Genomic DNA, 17387 nt, shown 5'->3' with positions numbered 1-17387 from the left:
AAATGGTGGATAAATATACTACAAAATAAGACAAAATAAAAAAGTAAATATTTGGTCTTCTTCCTCATGGGTTGCCGCCACTCTTTCTTTCTCTAATTCTCTTACATTTCCACCATTGTTAACCCTTAAAAGCTTGGTTTCTCCTCCCTTCCTCGCCATAAAAACCCTAACCTCCAAAATTAAAGTTTGATTTTAGACCTTGGTGGAGTGATTAGCAACTAAAAGAAGAAGAAAAGAAGGAGAATTGGAGAATTAGAGAATCCATAAATTAAGGTATGCATAAATTAGTTTTAAATCCTTAAATACTACTTGAAATTGAGTTGAGATGCATAGAAATTGTGAAGAAAATGAAAATAATCTTGCATGAATGATGGGTAGAGAATTCAGCCAGCCATGGGTATGGTTGGAATTGATGGTGTTTATTTAAATTAAACATAAACTCAAGCTTAAATAATGTGATAGGTATGGTTAATATGTTAAGTAACATTAAATTTCATGGAATTGTGATGATTGGACAAATTAGGGTTCATGGCCATTAAAAATTAGGGGAAAATTTGAGAATTTAGTAAATTGATGTACTTTGACCTAAGTGAGGTTTAAAATGGTTAATTGGTGTAATTTAGAATGTGTTTGAATGGTTAAAATTGAAATGGGATTGTGAATGTGTGATGTTCAATTATGGATAGCTTGACCCTTATCCATTCAAATAGGTATAACTAGAAATTGGTTGCTCCAATTGGTGTGACACAATTGGAGATAAAAATTAAGACATAATGCAACAATTTTGGTGAAGAAACCTTGCCCTAAAACTGAACACAAAGTGGTGAAATATTAGGTCAAATCCGGGTAAGGCACACTGCCATTGTACAAAAATGACCAGATAAATAGTGTTTATTTATTTGGCCATAACTTGGACTAGATAGGTCCAAATGACCTGATTTTTTAACCATTAGAAAGCTATGACATAGTACTACAACTTTCATGTAGAATACAGACCAAATTCTGACTAAAACCATGTCAAATTGTCAACCAAAGTTGGTTGCTCAAAACTGCCAGAACCAAATTTGGTACCTAGAATTTGGGTTTGGACCAATCCGGCCTGCCTTAGAAAAACGGCTATACCTTGAGCTACAAAACTCTAAATGGAGTGATTCAAAAAGAGAATCAAAGAAGACACATTAAGGAACAACTTTGATGAAGGAAAGTTGGCCAAGATTCCACTGTAGATAGACCAACGGAACAGTAGAAACTTGTGACCCAAAACTGAATTTTTGGGATTTTACTTAGATAGTTTTGAAATTTAATTGGCAATCAATGCCAACAAATTTGACACCGAAAATGTGGTATGTGGATGCAATTAGAGTTAATAAACCTATTTAGAAGGAAAAAGTCAACATTTTGACTTGAATAGTGCCACTATACACAAAAATGTAAAGGACTCGAATTTATAGACCGTAATGAGTATGATAAGTCTGCAAAGAAATTTTTGGAATTAATTATTAGAAATGGATTGAATGGATACTAAAACACTTTAAATTTATGTGTTTCAGTTGGAAAGGGATCTTCAAAGGAAAAATGAAAATTGGAGTAAATTGAGTCAATACAAGAGGTTTGTGCACAACTAGTTTTAAATTATTCATGTTTTGCATATTTTATTTGATTAAATAATTTTAGTTTTTTATTGTATTGTGTTTACCAATTATTGAATTTATTTCAATGATTATTGAAATGTATTATGGTATGAATGAGTTTAGTTTTGGAAAATGAGATTAATTATGATTTTATTTTGTTATGAATTGAATGAAACTGGCTTTGGAAAAATTTTGATTGAAATATGTTTACATAGTTTATATGGAAATTTTGACTTGAAAAAAGGTTTATACTTAACATGGGAAATGGATTAAATATGTTTTGAATTGTGATGGGCATAAAAAAATTATTGGATATTGGAATTGACTTTGAATTGAATTGTATTGTGATTTATGCTCACAAAAAGGACAAAGAGATTTATGATGTGTTTTGTATCTCATTATAGATGCTTGACTAGGTTATTACCCGTCCCTCATTTGTTGAGAAGACACTGGAGTTAGCTTTGTTTTGATTAGCATGGTACATGCAAATGTTTAAATTCTCCTCTTATTAAAGATTTAGATCTAAGTTTCTCATGGTCCTTTCGGAAGTTACATTGTTGTGGTTTTGTAATGTGCTCGATGATTCGATGTCCCCAACCATAGGGAGTTAGAATCACGATTTGACCTCCCCGACCATAGGGAGTTAGAATCGCTTTGAAGATGGCCCCTACGGATTAGTTTGGCATAGTTAGTGAGATAAATAATGGTTTTGAAAAATGAGAAATGGTGATTTTAAACTGTTATTTGAGTAAAATTGATTTGAAAGAGACTATTTATTTTGTAATAACTATTTTCATAATTGATGGAATTGTTTCAAATGGCCAATTACGATTGGAAAAAATTTAATTATTGACTAAGGTCACTTAATTATTTGATTTGTACCATTGAAAATATTGACTTAATTTTATGATTTTTTTTTTTTGAGGAAATCAACATTTCCAATTTTTATTCTGAATTTTCATTGTATATATATATATATATATATATACTTTAAATTATAGTTGTGCACCACTGAGTTCACCACTCAGCGATAGCTTTGTATGCTGTCACAAGTGAAAGGACTATAGAGCAGCTGAGTAAGATTCCTTGAAGACTCATTGGGACTAGCTCCGGGTATATCATAGGTATACCCTAGTGTATTAGATTTTGAGGTATTCATGTAATTATATGGATATAATTTTATTTGAGCAGTTGTACAAAAACTCTAGTAAAATATTTTGGTATGTAATTAAATACAAATTGTTGTAATGTAAATTTGAGATTTTTATTTATCTGTATAGTTTTGTAATATTAATTTTATTACCTTAATGAATGTAATATTCAAAATTCTTTATGAGTTTGGTAAGGAATGAATTGTTTTCTCTATGATGAGTTTGACGTAAAAATTGAATTGAGTTGTTTGTATTAATTTAGGAGATGAAATTGAGTTTATTGGAGTTGTGGTTGAGAAAACATATAGGAAGTGTTTTTCTTTTCAGGTTTTGAAGAACTGTTTTATCAAAATACAGCTGGTACTCTACCAAAATTTTGAAAAATTTTTGTAACATCAGATTTTAATTGAGGATTTGATCCATTACTAAAATTTCAATTATAGGTTTTTTAATAAATATTCAACGTTCCCACCACTATAAAAAAGATCAGAAATTTTTTTAAAATCCCTTGTAGTATATTTAATGGGTTACTGGTAAGCGAAGTACGGTAATTCATTAAGTGTACTATGGGAGCATATTACATCTTATGAGGAGTAGGGTGTGGCATGTTTAATGGTATCACAACAAGTTTTAATGTAAATTTTGAATTGTGAATTTGAAATATTTTTCAGTGAATACAACTGCTCAAATGTTTAATACATATAGTACATTTACATCATAAATATGAACTAACGGGGAGAAATCTCCTTGTGTTGGTTGTATAGGAAATAGAAAATCCTATGAAAAGATATGAAAGAGAAGGATGAGATAATAGAACAGTCTGTAACAGCGGAAGTACAAGGTGAGGCCCCAGCTCCTCAGAGTGTCAAAAGCCCGACTGTACCAGCTCCACCTGTACAAATGGCCAAGCAAATGGCCATTTTTTTTCAACATATGGCTGATAACCTGTCAGCCCAAGCCCAAGCACAAACCCAACCCCCACAAGGGCAACATGAAATAGAGAAGAGTGAGAAACCTATGGGTCAGAGTTCGAGTAGTAATTTGGAGAAGGGAAAAGAATTTGAAGGACCCTGAGCTGATGGATATGAAAGAGATGGATCTTCAAGGCAAAGGCCACCAAGATCCAGTCATCGAATAACTAAAAGTTCCTATCCTCTCCGTATCTGTAACTCTTGTGGCAAACTACATGGGGGTATTTATTGTAAAGCCACTAGAGCCTACTACAATTGTGGTGAACTTGGACACTTCGCTAGAGATTGTACTAGAACACATCGATCTGCTCTCCGAAGTTCACAGACAGTCGATTAGGCCTGAGATAGAAATAGAGTTGATATTCCTCGCAATCATAGCACAGTGAATCAACCCGAACATAGTAGCGCATCAATCAGAGCGTCCACTATGTGTCAAGGAGAAAGAACAGAAACTTCAGATGTAGCTACTAGTAAGTTCTTTATTTTCGAAGAAACAACTAGTTATTATTTGATCCCAGCACTACTTATTTGTATGTTAGTGTTATAATTATATGTTCTATTATTGTTCCTTTACATGGGAATAAATTTTGATGCATTAGTGAATAGTTCTTTAGGATAAAAACTATGATAATAAATGAAATTAGTTTTGGAAGAGTTAGTTAGCGAAAAGTATTTGTTAGCATACAATAATTTATAAAGCTAATTAGTGAGCCTACTTAATATAAGGCACGAGGATCTAAAAGTAAGTTACAGTAATACACTTACTCTAGATGAGGGCAAAAATATTACTATTAGTAATTATCAATGGATATTGTAATCAAAATAAGTTTTGAATATTAGTGAATTAGAGAAGGATAAGATATAGGAAGGTTTGATCTATTGAGGATGTATCGTAGCAACTATGGAATGTTCTTATTATTTGTACTGTAAACTACAGATTATAGTACTGACTTGAGATTATTGTGTAGAGCTACGTACTACCCGATAGTGCACTAAGATAAGGATATTTGTAAATGGCATCTGTTTTGGTATAGTTATGCCAAAACAGAATTTTATTATTGGAAATGATGTTCTAATTGAGACAAGGATGGGATAAGAAATAATTGGCCAGGTATTTCTTAGAAAGAGCACAATTTTACTGTGCGAACCATAATGATTAGATTATGATTGGTACATGACAAGAGAAAAAGGATAGTTCTGTAGACTCCCTTCTTAAGGTATTAAAGAATAGGTTATAATTCAGTACAAGAGGAAGTAATGATTGTAAATCAGTGAAAAATAAACTATAGAATATCAACAGATAAAAGAGATAAGGAAGTGAAAATTTGAATTGTTGGTGCAAATATAATAAAGAAACGTTATGAATATTAGTGAGAGAATGCTGACTAGAATGGTCAGAGGACCAAAATAGAGTAATATTAAAGTATAGTGAATTTATTAGGGATGTTAAGAGGTATTAAATTTTGACTCAACCGTCGAGTCAAGGAAGAAAATAAGACTGAGGAATGAAACAATCAAAGTTAATTTGTGGAATGGAAAAAGAAGTAAATAGAAAATTAAGAATGAGGATGGTAAAGGAATGACATTAGGAAAAATATTTATTATGGCATAAACACATAGAAGCACGAGCTTCGAAGTAAGTTAACTTCTGATGGTGTTAAGAGCCCAACCATGGAACTCAAAATTGTGGGATAAGGATCAACCTTTGTTTTCCCTAATTCAAGTTAAAGTAAGTAGTATGGAGAACTCATAAGGATGTTGCCACATGGGACAAAACCGATAAGAAATAAACAAATATCATTGAGTAAAGTATTATGGACCATTATTCAGACTATAAAGCCACATGGAAATGTGAGAAAGATGTGAGAAAATAATACATACGACTATTTAAGGACTGACAGTAAGCAAAATTTTGTGGTTAAAATTTCTTTTAAGGGGGGGAGAATTGTAACACCCCTACATGCATAGTTCTTTGTATTTCATTGTTCCAGTGACCGGTGTTAGTCCAGAATATTAAGAGGATTAGGACCATGTTTAAGTCATCTAGAAAAGCCCTGCATGAAAATAAATAGCCATTATATGATGATGAAATGAAAATTTAGAAAACAAAGCACAATGGGTTAAATGAGCCGGTGGTCACAACGATGGGTGATCGTACTGGGAAGTGACTGCGAGGTTAGTTATAACCCTATTTTCATATGAGGCATTGTGACACCGTAGGTCTAAGAAAAATTAAGAAGCTAGGAGAAATGTGAAAATCACAGAAAAATATAGAGAACCAGATCAAATAATTAGGTTAGAGTTCTGAAAGAAATAATGAATTTTTAGTAAATCGGATCAGACCAGTGAGGGGCAAATTGGTCAATTCACCCTTAGAGGTGACTCATGACCTAACTGTCCAATAAAATGTGAGAAATTAAAATTGTGAAATATATAATTAATTTGAAGAAGTGGGGAAAAAGAAAGGAAAAGAAAAGAAAATAAAGTAAAAGATTAATGACATCACCCCCATGACATAAGCATGACCTCATAAATATTATAATTTTTAATTATGGAAAATGGTGGATAAATACTACAAAATAAGGCAAAATGAAAAAGTAAATATTTGGTCTTCTTCCTCATGGGTTGCTGCCACTCTCTTTTTCTCTAATTCTCTTGCATTTCCACCATTGCTAACCCTTAAAAGCTTGGTTTCTCCTCCCTTCCTCACCATAAAAACCTAACCTCCAAAATTAAAGTTTGATTTTAGACCTTGGTGGAGTGATTAGCAACTAAAAGAAGAAGAAATGAAGGAGAATTGGAGAATTAGAGAATCCATAAATGAAGGTATGTATAAATTAGTTTTAAATCCTTAAATACTACTTGAAATTGAGTTGAGATGCATGGAAATTATGAAGAAAATGAAAATAATCTTGCATGAATGATGAGTAAAGAATTCAGCCAACCATGGGTATGGTTGGAATTGACAGTGTTTATTTAAATTAAACATAAACTAGAGCTTAAATAATGCGATAGGTATGGTTAATATGTTAAGTGACATCAAATTTCATGGAATTGTGATAATTGAACAAATTAGGGTTCTTGGCCATTAAAAATTGGGGGAAATTTTGAGAATTTAGTAAATTATTGTACTTTGACCTAAGTGACGTTTAAAATGGTTAATTGGTGTAATTTAGAATGTGTTTGAATGGTTAAAATTGAAATGGGACTGTGAATGTGTGATGTTCAATTCTGGACAGCTTGATCCTTACCCATTCAAATAGGTATAACTGGAAATTGGTTGCTCCAATTGGTGTGAGGCCAATTGGAGATAAAAATTAAGACATAATGCTACAATTTTAGTGAAGAAAACTTGCCCTAAAACTGAACACAAAGTGGTAAAAAATTAGGTCAAATCTGGGTAAGGCACACTGCCACTGTACAGAAATTATCAGATAAACAGTGTTTGTTCATTTGGCCATAACTTGGACTAGGCAGGTCCAAATGACCTGATTTTTGAACCATTAGAAATCTATGATATAGTACTACAACTTTCAAGAAGAATACAAACCCAAATTCTGCCTATAACCAAGTTAAATTGTTAACCAAAATTGGTTGCTCAAAACTGCCAGAACCAAATTTGGTACCTAGAATCTGGGCTTGGACCAATCTGGCCAGCCTTAGAAAAATGGCCATAACTTGAGCTACAAAACTCCAAATGGAGAAAGGGAATTAAAGAAGACACATTAAGAAACAACTTTGATGAAGGAAAGTTGGCCAAGATTCCACTGTAGACAAACTAATGGAACAATAGAAACTTGTGACCCAAAACTGAATTTTCGGGATTTTACTTAGGTAGTTTGGAAATTTAATTGGCAATCAATGCCAACAAATTTGACACCCAAATTGTTGTATATGGGTGCAATTAGAGTTAATAAACCTATTTAGAAGGAAAAAGTCAACATTTTGACTTGAATAGTGCCACTATACACAAAAATGTAAAGGACCCGAATTTATAGAACATAATGAGTAGGATAAGTCTGCAAAGAAATTTTTGGAATTAATTATTAGAAATGGATTGAATGGATACTGAAGCACTTTAAATTTATGTGTTTCGGCTGGAAAGGGATCTTCGAAGTAAAGACAAAAATTGGAGTAAATTGAGTTAACAAAAGAGGTTTGTGCACAACTAGTTTTAAATTATTCATGTTTTGCATATTTTATTTGATTAAATAATTTTAGTTTTTTATTGTATTGTGTTTACCAATTATTGAATTTATTTCAATGATTATTGAAATGTGTTATGGTATGAATGAGTTTAGTTTTGGAAAATGAAATTAATTATGATTTCATTTTGTTATGAATTGAATGAAACTAGCTTCGGAAAAATTTTGATTGAAATACATTTACATGGTTTACATGAAAAATTTGATTTGAAAAATGATTTATACTTAACATGGGAAATGGATTAAATATGTTTTGAATTGTGATGGGCATAAAAAAATTATTGGATATTGAAATTGACTTTAAATTTAATTGTATTGTAATTTGTACTCACAAAAAGAACAAAGAGATTCATGATGTGTTTTGTATCTCACTATAGATACTTGACTAGGTTATTACCCGTCCCTCATTTGTTGAGGAGACACTGGAGTTAGCTTTGTTTTGATTATCATGGTAGGTGCACATGCTTAGATTCTCCTCTTATTAGAGGTTAGATCTAAGTTTCTCATGGCCCTTTCAGAAGTTACATTATTGTGGTGTTCTAATGTGCACGATGATTCGATCTCCCTGACAATAGAGAGTTAGAATCACAATTTGACCTCTCCGACCTTAGAGAGTTAGAATCGCTTTGAAGATGGCCCTTACGGATTAGTCTGGCATAGTTAGTAAGATAAAGAATGGTTTTGGAATGTGAGAAATGGTGATTTTAAACTGTTATTTGAGTAAAATTGATTTGAAAGAGATTATTTGTTTTGTAATAACTATTTTCATAGTTGATGGAATTGTTTCAAATGACCAATTACGATTGGAAAAATTTTAATTTTTGACTAAGGTCGCTTAATTATTTGATTTGTACCATTGAAAATATTAACTTGATTTTATGATTTTTTTTTTGAAGAAATCAACATTTCCAATTTTTTTTCTGAATTGTCACCGTATATATATTTATATATATATACTTTAAATTATAGTTGTGCACTACTGAGTTCACCACTCAGCGATAGCTTTGTATGCTGTCGCAGGTGAAAGGACTATAGAGCAGTTGAGTAAGATTCCTTGAAGAATCATTGGGACTAGCTCTGGGTATATCATAGGTATACCCTAGTGTATTAGATTTTGATGTATTCATGTAATTATATGGATGTAATTTTATTTGAGCAGTTGTACAAAAACTCTTATAAAATATTTTGATATGTAATTAAGTACAAATTGTTGTAATGTAAATTTGAAATTTTTATTTACCTGTATAGTTTGTAATATTAATTTTATTACCTTAATGAATGTAATATTCAAAATTCTTTCTGAGTTTGGAAAGGAATGAATTGTTTCCTCTATGATGAGTTTGACTTAAAAATTGATTTGAGTTGCTTATATTGATTTGGAAGATGAAATTGAGTTTATTAGAGTTGTGGTTGAGAAAACATTTAGGAAGTGTTTTTCTTTTCAGGTTTTGAACAACTATTTTCTCAAAATACAGCTAGCACTCTACCGAAATTTTGAAAAGTTTTCGTAACATCAGATTTTAATCAAGGATTTGATCCATGACCAAAATTTCAATTAAAGGCTTTTTAATAAATATTCAACGTTCCCACCACTATAAAAATGATCGAAAATTGTTTTAAAATCCCTTGTAGTATTTTTAATGGGTTACTGATAAGCGAAGTATGGTAATTTATCAGGTGTACTACGGGAGCATGTTACATCTTACGAGTAGTAGGGTGTGGCAGATTATTAAGAGTAAAGTCTGGCTCGAGTTAATCTCACTGGTAGGCATTGGATTAAGAGAGCTGTATAGGGGATCAGCTCCCATATATATAATTTGATGTGACATATGAGTGTGTGAGTGCTCCAAATTATCTTTTGTGTGAATATTGTTGGTATTGGTTGACTTTGATTGTATATGTTGCACTATATGCTTAGGGATGCATTAGCTTTAGATAGTTATAGAAATTACATTTAAAATCAATATCTTACTTTATGAGTCGAACCTATTCTCCTTATTTTTCCAGGCTATAGAAGGATCCCTTTTTTAGTATAACTTATATTCTTTCTCATAGGTTCAGTCAAAGAAGTTCTATTATATTCTTCTTTTTCTTTATCTTTATTCTAGAACTTCGCATGTATCAGTAGTGTAATATTTATTTGCGTTTGAAATAACTAAACTTTGGAGTTGTAATATTATATATGTGACTGTGTATGGGTATATGAGATGGACTATTTTATGGATGAGGGAGCTAAGCTCCTGTTTGATTAATTTGTGATTGAGTGAGGATAGTAAGGGTGAGATGAGCTCTCCAATTTGATTTATTTTGTATTTACAGGTCGGGTGAACTAAAACTTCCTGTTGGATAGTCCAGTTTATGGCCATACTCTATCTGGCTATTTTCTTGAAATTGAACTGTAGGAATGGGCCTTAGAGTTCGGCTAGAAATAATAGGCTTACTACAGGCTTTGGAGGCATTATGCTGACCCATGTCCTAGTGCCAGTCCAGCCCATAATTTGGGTCGTGACATTGGACATGTTCCAAGTAGCAGAACTTGTAAAGGTAAACTTGAACTCAACTTGTGTATTTCTTATCTAGTTCTAGGCTAGTAAATTAAGCGTTAAAATATTCTTGGCCAAGTGAAATTAAGTATAATGAATTTAATTAATACAAGAATAATATAAAAGACCTCCAAGAATATTTTCATAATTTTTGGAGCACTAGAGATAATTAATTGGACTATAGAAGAGTTAGGGACCCAAGTTAGAGATTGGAGATCTGAGCCTAGATTAGGTTTCTTTCAGGCTTCAGATGGGGATTGTGATTATTATTGTAGGGCTAAGGCCAATTGTTAAGTTTCCTTACAGGGGGGTTAGGTTTAGTTTGAAAGGAGACTCAAAATTTTGGTAGAATCTTAGGATTAAATTCTTACTTCTTTAGTTTAATTTAATTATTTGGTTAGTCAATTGATAGAGGTCAGTGTGTTTGTATATGTGATCGGGTTAACAATCTTCTTCTTCTTCAAGCTAGGCCAGCTGTAGTTGGGTCGATCAGTCTATGAGTTGGATATTGATTATTTTTGTAATTTCAATATTATTTATATTTTTTGGCATGTTCATGCATTCACTAGTATATATACGTATTTAGCTATTATATTAGGAGCATCCCCTATCTATTGTATTATAAATTTTTCTATGTTGTATGACCTTTGGGATAAGTTAGAGCTTATATATATATATTGTGGATGTGGATATCCTGGGGTATGTACAGCATGGGAAATTTGCTAATTCTCGTGGATATAGATATAAATGGGCTAGGTAGGTAAGTGTGTTATATTATCACTGACTCTTGCCACATGTGGGGTAGGTACATGTATTATATCACCGCTGACTCCTGCAGTATGGAACAAGTGAATTTGTAGGATTTTAGAGAGTCAGGGTATGGGGTTGGCTCCTAATATGTATTAAGTGTGCTTGTTCAGCTCTAATTTATTATCTTGTGTGAGGATTGGGTGAATTGTTTGTTTGGTGCATTCTCATTTATAGAATTACATTAGACATAGATAGTTATAAAAATTATAATTATAATCAATATCTAAACTCTCTGAGATGAACACTTATTCCTGTTTAATATTTTTTCCCAGGATGTAGGAGGAGCATTTTATTTTATAGTTTAACCTGTATTTTTCCTCGTAGGTTGTGGTGTTGCTTAGTGGATTTTGTTGACTTTATTTATTTATTTTAATCTTAGAACTCTACTGTGACACAAATAAATATTATAATGATGGATTATGTACATTGGATTTTAGGGTTAAGCTTGGCTCCCAAGTTAGTTGTGTTATCTATTGGGTTGAGTTGGACTTCCCAAATTGAGTTGTAATATTTTATAATATATTATCTTGCATGTTAAGCTTTGAGTTTGAGTTTGATTACGGGTTCAGTGAATAGTAAGGCTTACTACAGGCTTCAAGAGTTTTATGTCTACTCAAGTCCTAGTTTCAGTTCAAGCCATAGATTTGGCTCATGACAAAGATGGTACTAGAGCTTAGGCTTTAGATTGATGGGAAAGTATGCACCTAAAGTTATCACATACGGAGTATAGGATCTTGTTTCATCTCTTCACTAATTCCTTATTTCTAAATTCAGCGTTATTCCTTAGGAAATAAGGGAGTGCTTCAGTTAGTATCTCGATTTTCATAGGGTACAAGGTGATGTGAAATTGATCCAGTAAATGTATTAAGGTCTTCCTTAGGAATATGTACCCTAAGAAACGATGTGATTTGCCAGTGTGGGGTTATGTGACATGACTATTTAGTGCAAGGCACGAGTATATAGGGATGAGTTATGGCAGCATAGCTACCTTAAGTGAGGGCATGAGTACCACTGTGACTATTATCAATGGATTGCACAGTTAGAGCAAGTACATGGCATTAGTGGAGTGTTCTATAAAGACATAATTTTCCATACAGGTTGATAGTTTGTTAGGACATAGAACGGTAACCTATGCCATGCTCTCGTTATTTGGTTGTAAGCTATAGATTACAGTATCAACATGGGATTATTATGTAGAGCTATTTGCATCCCTATGGTGTTCCATAATGAGGTTTGTAGATGGCTTCTATTTTGGTATACTTGCAACATAACAAAATTTTATTATTGTGAAGGAATTAACAAACTCGTAGTTAGGGTTTAAAGCCCTTGAGATAGAGTATCAGAGGTTACAGTTAGGTGGTAAGTAGAGTTAGTGACTCGATTTTCCTAACATGAGCATAGAGTTTAGTAGAGAGCCTTATCTTATTATAGCAATAGGGTAGATGTTTTGCTTAGTGTAACGCCCTCACCGTAGGCAGTCCGTACATTTCACTGTTCTGATGACTAATGTCTGTTCGGACAGTCAGAATGTCTTAAACTACACTTAAACTATAGTGAGGAGGCATAAATTGATGGAATAAATGTAAAGAAAATATAGGAAAAATTTAGAGAAAATAAAATAAAATTAAGAGAATTTATTAATTGATACAAAAAAATAATAATAATAATAAACCGATATGCATTATGAATGGCATTTTTGTCATTAGGTGAAATTTGACTTAAATGTCATGTAACATCCTCACTTTAGCTAGTCCGTACAGTCTACTATTCCGGTGACCAATGTCGGTCCAGGTAGCTAGAATGTTTGAAATTATAAATAGACTAGAGTGAGGAGTTATAAAGAAACTAAATAATGCTCATAAACATCAAGGAAAAATTTTAGAAACCAAATACACTAAGGTTAAACGAGCCGAAACCCCAGAGATGAGTAACCCGAAGGGAAAGTGACGGTGAAGGCCATTAGCAACCCTAGACTCGAGCAAAAAATTATAAAATAATTATTGAGACGCCAGAGAAGGATTATTGAGGTTCTTATGGCATTAGAATGCTAAGAAAATGTTTAGAAAAATTTTTCAATCGATACAGACAATTTTGGCTCGTTAAGCCAAACGGAGGGCATTTTGATCATTTCGTCTTTAGAGATGATTTTTGGCCAACTTATCCAGTTAAATAAATAATTTATATGACATAAAATATGAATAAATATTGTTAAAAATTTAATTGCAATTAAATAGACAAGAAATGGAGAGAAAATGAAAGAAAATGGACTTATGACATCATAATGATGTCATTAAAATTTTCCCAACCAATCCAATGTTAACACATGGCATAAACTTATATAAAAGAGACTAAATGGGCTAAAAAATGAAAAAAAAAAATCAGAACCTTCTCTTCTTCTTCTTCTTGCCGTCTCACCCTCCCACCATAGCCAACCTAAACAAGCTTTTCAAAGCTTGATTTCACCAACTTCTATCCAACAAAACCTTAACCTAGCAACACAAAAAAGTGTTCTTACACCTTGGAGAGTCTTTTGGGAGAAAAAAGAAAGGAAAAGGAAGAATTCTAGCAAGTGGGAAATCTCACTCCATATAGGTTTGTGACCTTTTAAATTCATATTTAAGGACTATGAATGAGTGCAAATGACAAAGAAAATTGATGAAATACCATTGGTATGCTAACCCTAAATTTCGGTAGCCTTGGTTGGGGTATGATTGTGATGAGTTTTATGGAGCTAACATGTTAGTATGGCTGCCCTTAAATTGCATCTCTTAAGTGGAATGTTGAAATGCAATGATATTGCATGGTATGTGATGTTTGAGTTAGGGTTTTGGAATGGAAAATGAGACTTTAACCATGTGATGATGCAAGTAGGTTTTAATGGTCAATTAGTGACCATTTGGTTCTGTTTAAATAAAAAATGAAGTGATTTGTGTAGTGGGATTGGAGTTTGGTGTGGCTGCCCTTTGTGACCTGTAGGACTGGGCATGAGTCCTGCAGGTTTGGGCAGCAATAACTAGAATTGTAGAGGTTTAATTGGTACAAGGCCAATTGGAGATGAAACTAGACACATAATGGCACAACTTTGGTGCAGAAACAATGCCCAGAAAACCAAACCAACTTGACTAAAAGTTTGCCCTAATCCGGGTGACCTGCATTCTACCTAGGCAAAATGACTAAATGAATAGTATTTAGTCATTTGGCCATAACTCAGTGTAGAAATTTTACCAGCAACAAGTTGAGATATAGATCTACAACTTTCATGAAGAAACATAATCCAAATTATGACCAGAACATATGCAAAAAGTGAGTTGCAGTCACTATTCCTAACACTGTAGATTTGGTCAGTCCGAAAATTCTGGAAAAATTTTAGTCCGGCCAGTTGTGGTTTTTGGACCATAAATTGAGCTGCAAAAGTCCAAATGGAGTGATTCAAAAAAGAAAATGCAACTAGATAAAATAAGGAACAACTTTCATGTTGATCATTTTGCCAAATTCCCACTGCAAAAATGACTAATGGAACAGTAAAACAAAGCATGAAAACTGAAAATTCTGTCCAATTAACATTAAGTTTAGAAATGGTATTGGCAGTCAATACTAATAAATTTAGAATGTAAAATGTGGTATGTTGGGAGTATTAAAACCAATGTACCTATTACCTATGCAAAAGTCAACATTTTTGTTGACAAAAGAATGAAATAGTAACACTAAAACTTGAATTTCAAAAATTGTGAAACTTAAAAGTGTAAAATGCCCTAGTATACCTAGTAAGATTGGTTTGGATAGGTTGGCATGCCAATAGGGTTCTGTTAGTAGTACTGCATATGGCTTCATACCATTCTGTGTTTCATGGCTTCCCATGCCATTTGTGACATAATAGCCTTTGGCTATGTTATTTGAGTTGATATACTTGGGTTTTAACCCTGATAATTATTACAACTTATTAGTTGTTCTGTTGCACACCGGGAGACACAATGTGACCGATGGTGTGATGGTCCGAGGTACTTAGTACCCAATGCCAGTTTACCCGTTTATCCAGTTTAGTCAACTAGTATGGGTTACTCGGGCAATGATAATAAACCTTACCAAATTTTAATTGAACAATACTGCAAATAATATCAGAAATTAAGTCTACTAAAAATGTAAACATACATTCTGCGTACTTATTTTTATTTTATTTTATTTTATTTTATTTTATATTGTCACCACTAAGCAGAATCGCTTAGCGAATCGCTTTTGCCACGCGCAGGTACTGGAGACCTAGCTAGGGAGCCCAGCAGACATCAGACAGGGTGAGCCTTCAGAGCTGCATCTGTAGTCCAGAGTCACCTCACCTCTGCAGTGTATATGGTAGGACATTAGGATTTTGGGTAGCATTTTTTATTTTATATTTTGTATTAGTTTTGGGATTGTAACTATAAACTCTTGAAATTATTTGATGATGTAAATATATGGAATTTCATATTATTGAAATTTTCTGTATATTATGTTGATAAATATTTATGATTGTGCTTCCAGTAATGAAGTGAAAAGAAAAAAAAAATTCTAAAATTAGTGTTGTGATTTGAGATTGAGATTTTAAGACTGACTGGAAATGTGTATAATGGAGTTTGGATTTGGAAATTATATTGGAAGTATTTTTAAACAGGTTCAGAAGAACTGTTTTTTCCAATTTACAGCCGGATTTTCTATAAAAATTTCAGAAAAATTTAGATTTAGCAAAAATTGTAAATAAATGAATTAAAAGGGATAAATTGTAATTAAAATATGAATTGGTGCTCCGGCACACTGAGTGGCATAACTTACTCGGCTACACTGTAGACGGGTAAGGGGTGTCACATTTAGTGGTATCTGAGCATCGATTTAGGCGTTTCTAGGCCTAGATAGAGTGCATACCATTGCATTACATTTGTACGTGTTGAGGTGACACTGATGCAGATTTGTTTGTTTTCTTATTTTGTATAGGATATGGATCCTGCTTCGCAAAGAGCAATTGATGAAGAGGTGGAGAGTCGTGCTCCACCAAGGGCTGAATCTGGGGGCAGGGGAGAATCTGCTCCACCAGCAGCTGAGGCACCTGCCCAACCTTAGTTTGCGCTATTTCAGTAAATGACTGAATTCTACTGACAAATAATGGGGGCAATACCACCACCATAACCACAGCCATAACCTCCACCAGTACCACAAAAGTCCCATCTGGAGAAATTGTGAAAACATGGGGCTGTAGACTTCTTTGGGAAGTGGGAGGATGATCCCATGACAGCAGAAAACTGGTTGGATAGAACCATCAGAGTGCTAAAATAGGTAAACTACACTCCCGAGCAGAACCTGGTGGGTGCTATGTACCTACTTTAGGATAATGCATATCAGTGGTGGGACACAGTAACCAGTGAGGTGCAACCGAAATGGATCACCTGAGAATTCTTCCTCACAGAGTTTAGGAAGAAATATGTTAGCAAAGTGTATTTAAAAGAGCGAAGAAGGGAATTTATCAGTCTGAAACAGAGGCAATTGTCAGTGGTTGAGTATGAGCGTGAGTTTGTCAGACTGAGCCGATATGGGAGGGAGATAGTCCCTACAGAGGCAGAGAGGTGCAGAAGGTTTGAAGAAGGACTTAATGATAATATCAAAGTCATGATCACGGCATTGGAAATCACAGATTTTGCTAAATTAGTAGATGCTACATCAAAAGTGGAAAGAGTCCGAATCAATGAACAAAATAGAAGGGAAAGACAGCAGAAGAGGGGTCCGGGTCAGTCCAGTACATTTTCTGCTCTCAGTAAGAAGAGTAAGGGTCCTCCTGCTCAGAGTTCAGGACCACCACAGGGTTAGGGTCAGTCACAGGGGCCCAGACCACAGTTCACACCTAGGAGAGGCCAGTCCACACCATAAGTGGGTAGCTCTCCAGGGACGGTGTTTAGTGGACCAGCCCCAGCATCTTCTGCCTGTCATTACTGTCAGAAGTGGCATAAGGGGGATTGTTGGTGAGTGACCGGTGCATGCTTACAGTGTGGATCTACAGAACATCAGATCAAGAATTGTCCAAAGAGGACTACTACAGTTGCTCCAACACAAGCTG

Source organism: Hevea brasiliensis, chromosome 13 (assembly GCF_030052815.1).
Source record: "Hevea brasiliensis isolate MT/VB/25A 57/8 chromosome 13, ASM3005281v1, whole genome shotgun sequence".
NCBI classification, from domain to species: Eukaryota; Viridiplantae; Streptophyta; class Magnoliopsida; order Malpighiales; family Euphorbiaceae; genus Hevea; species Hevea brasiliensis.
This window is presented reverse-complemented; position numbering follows the sequence as displayed.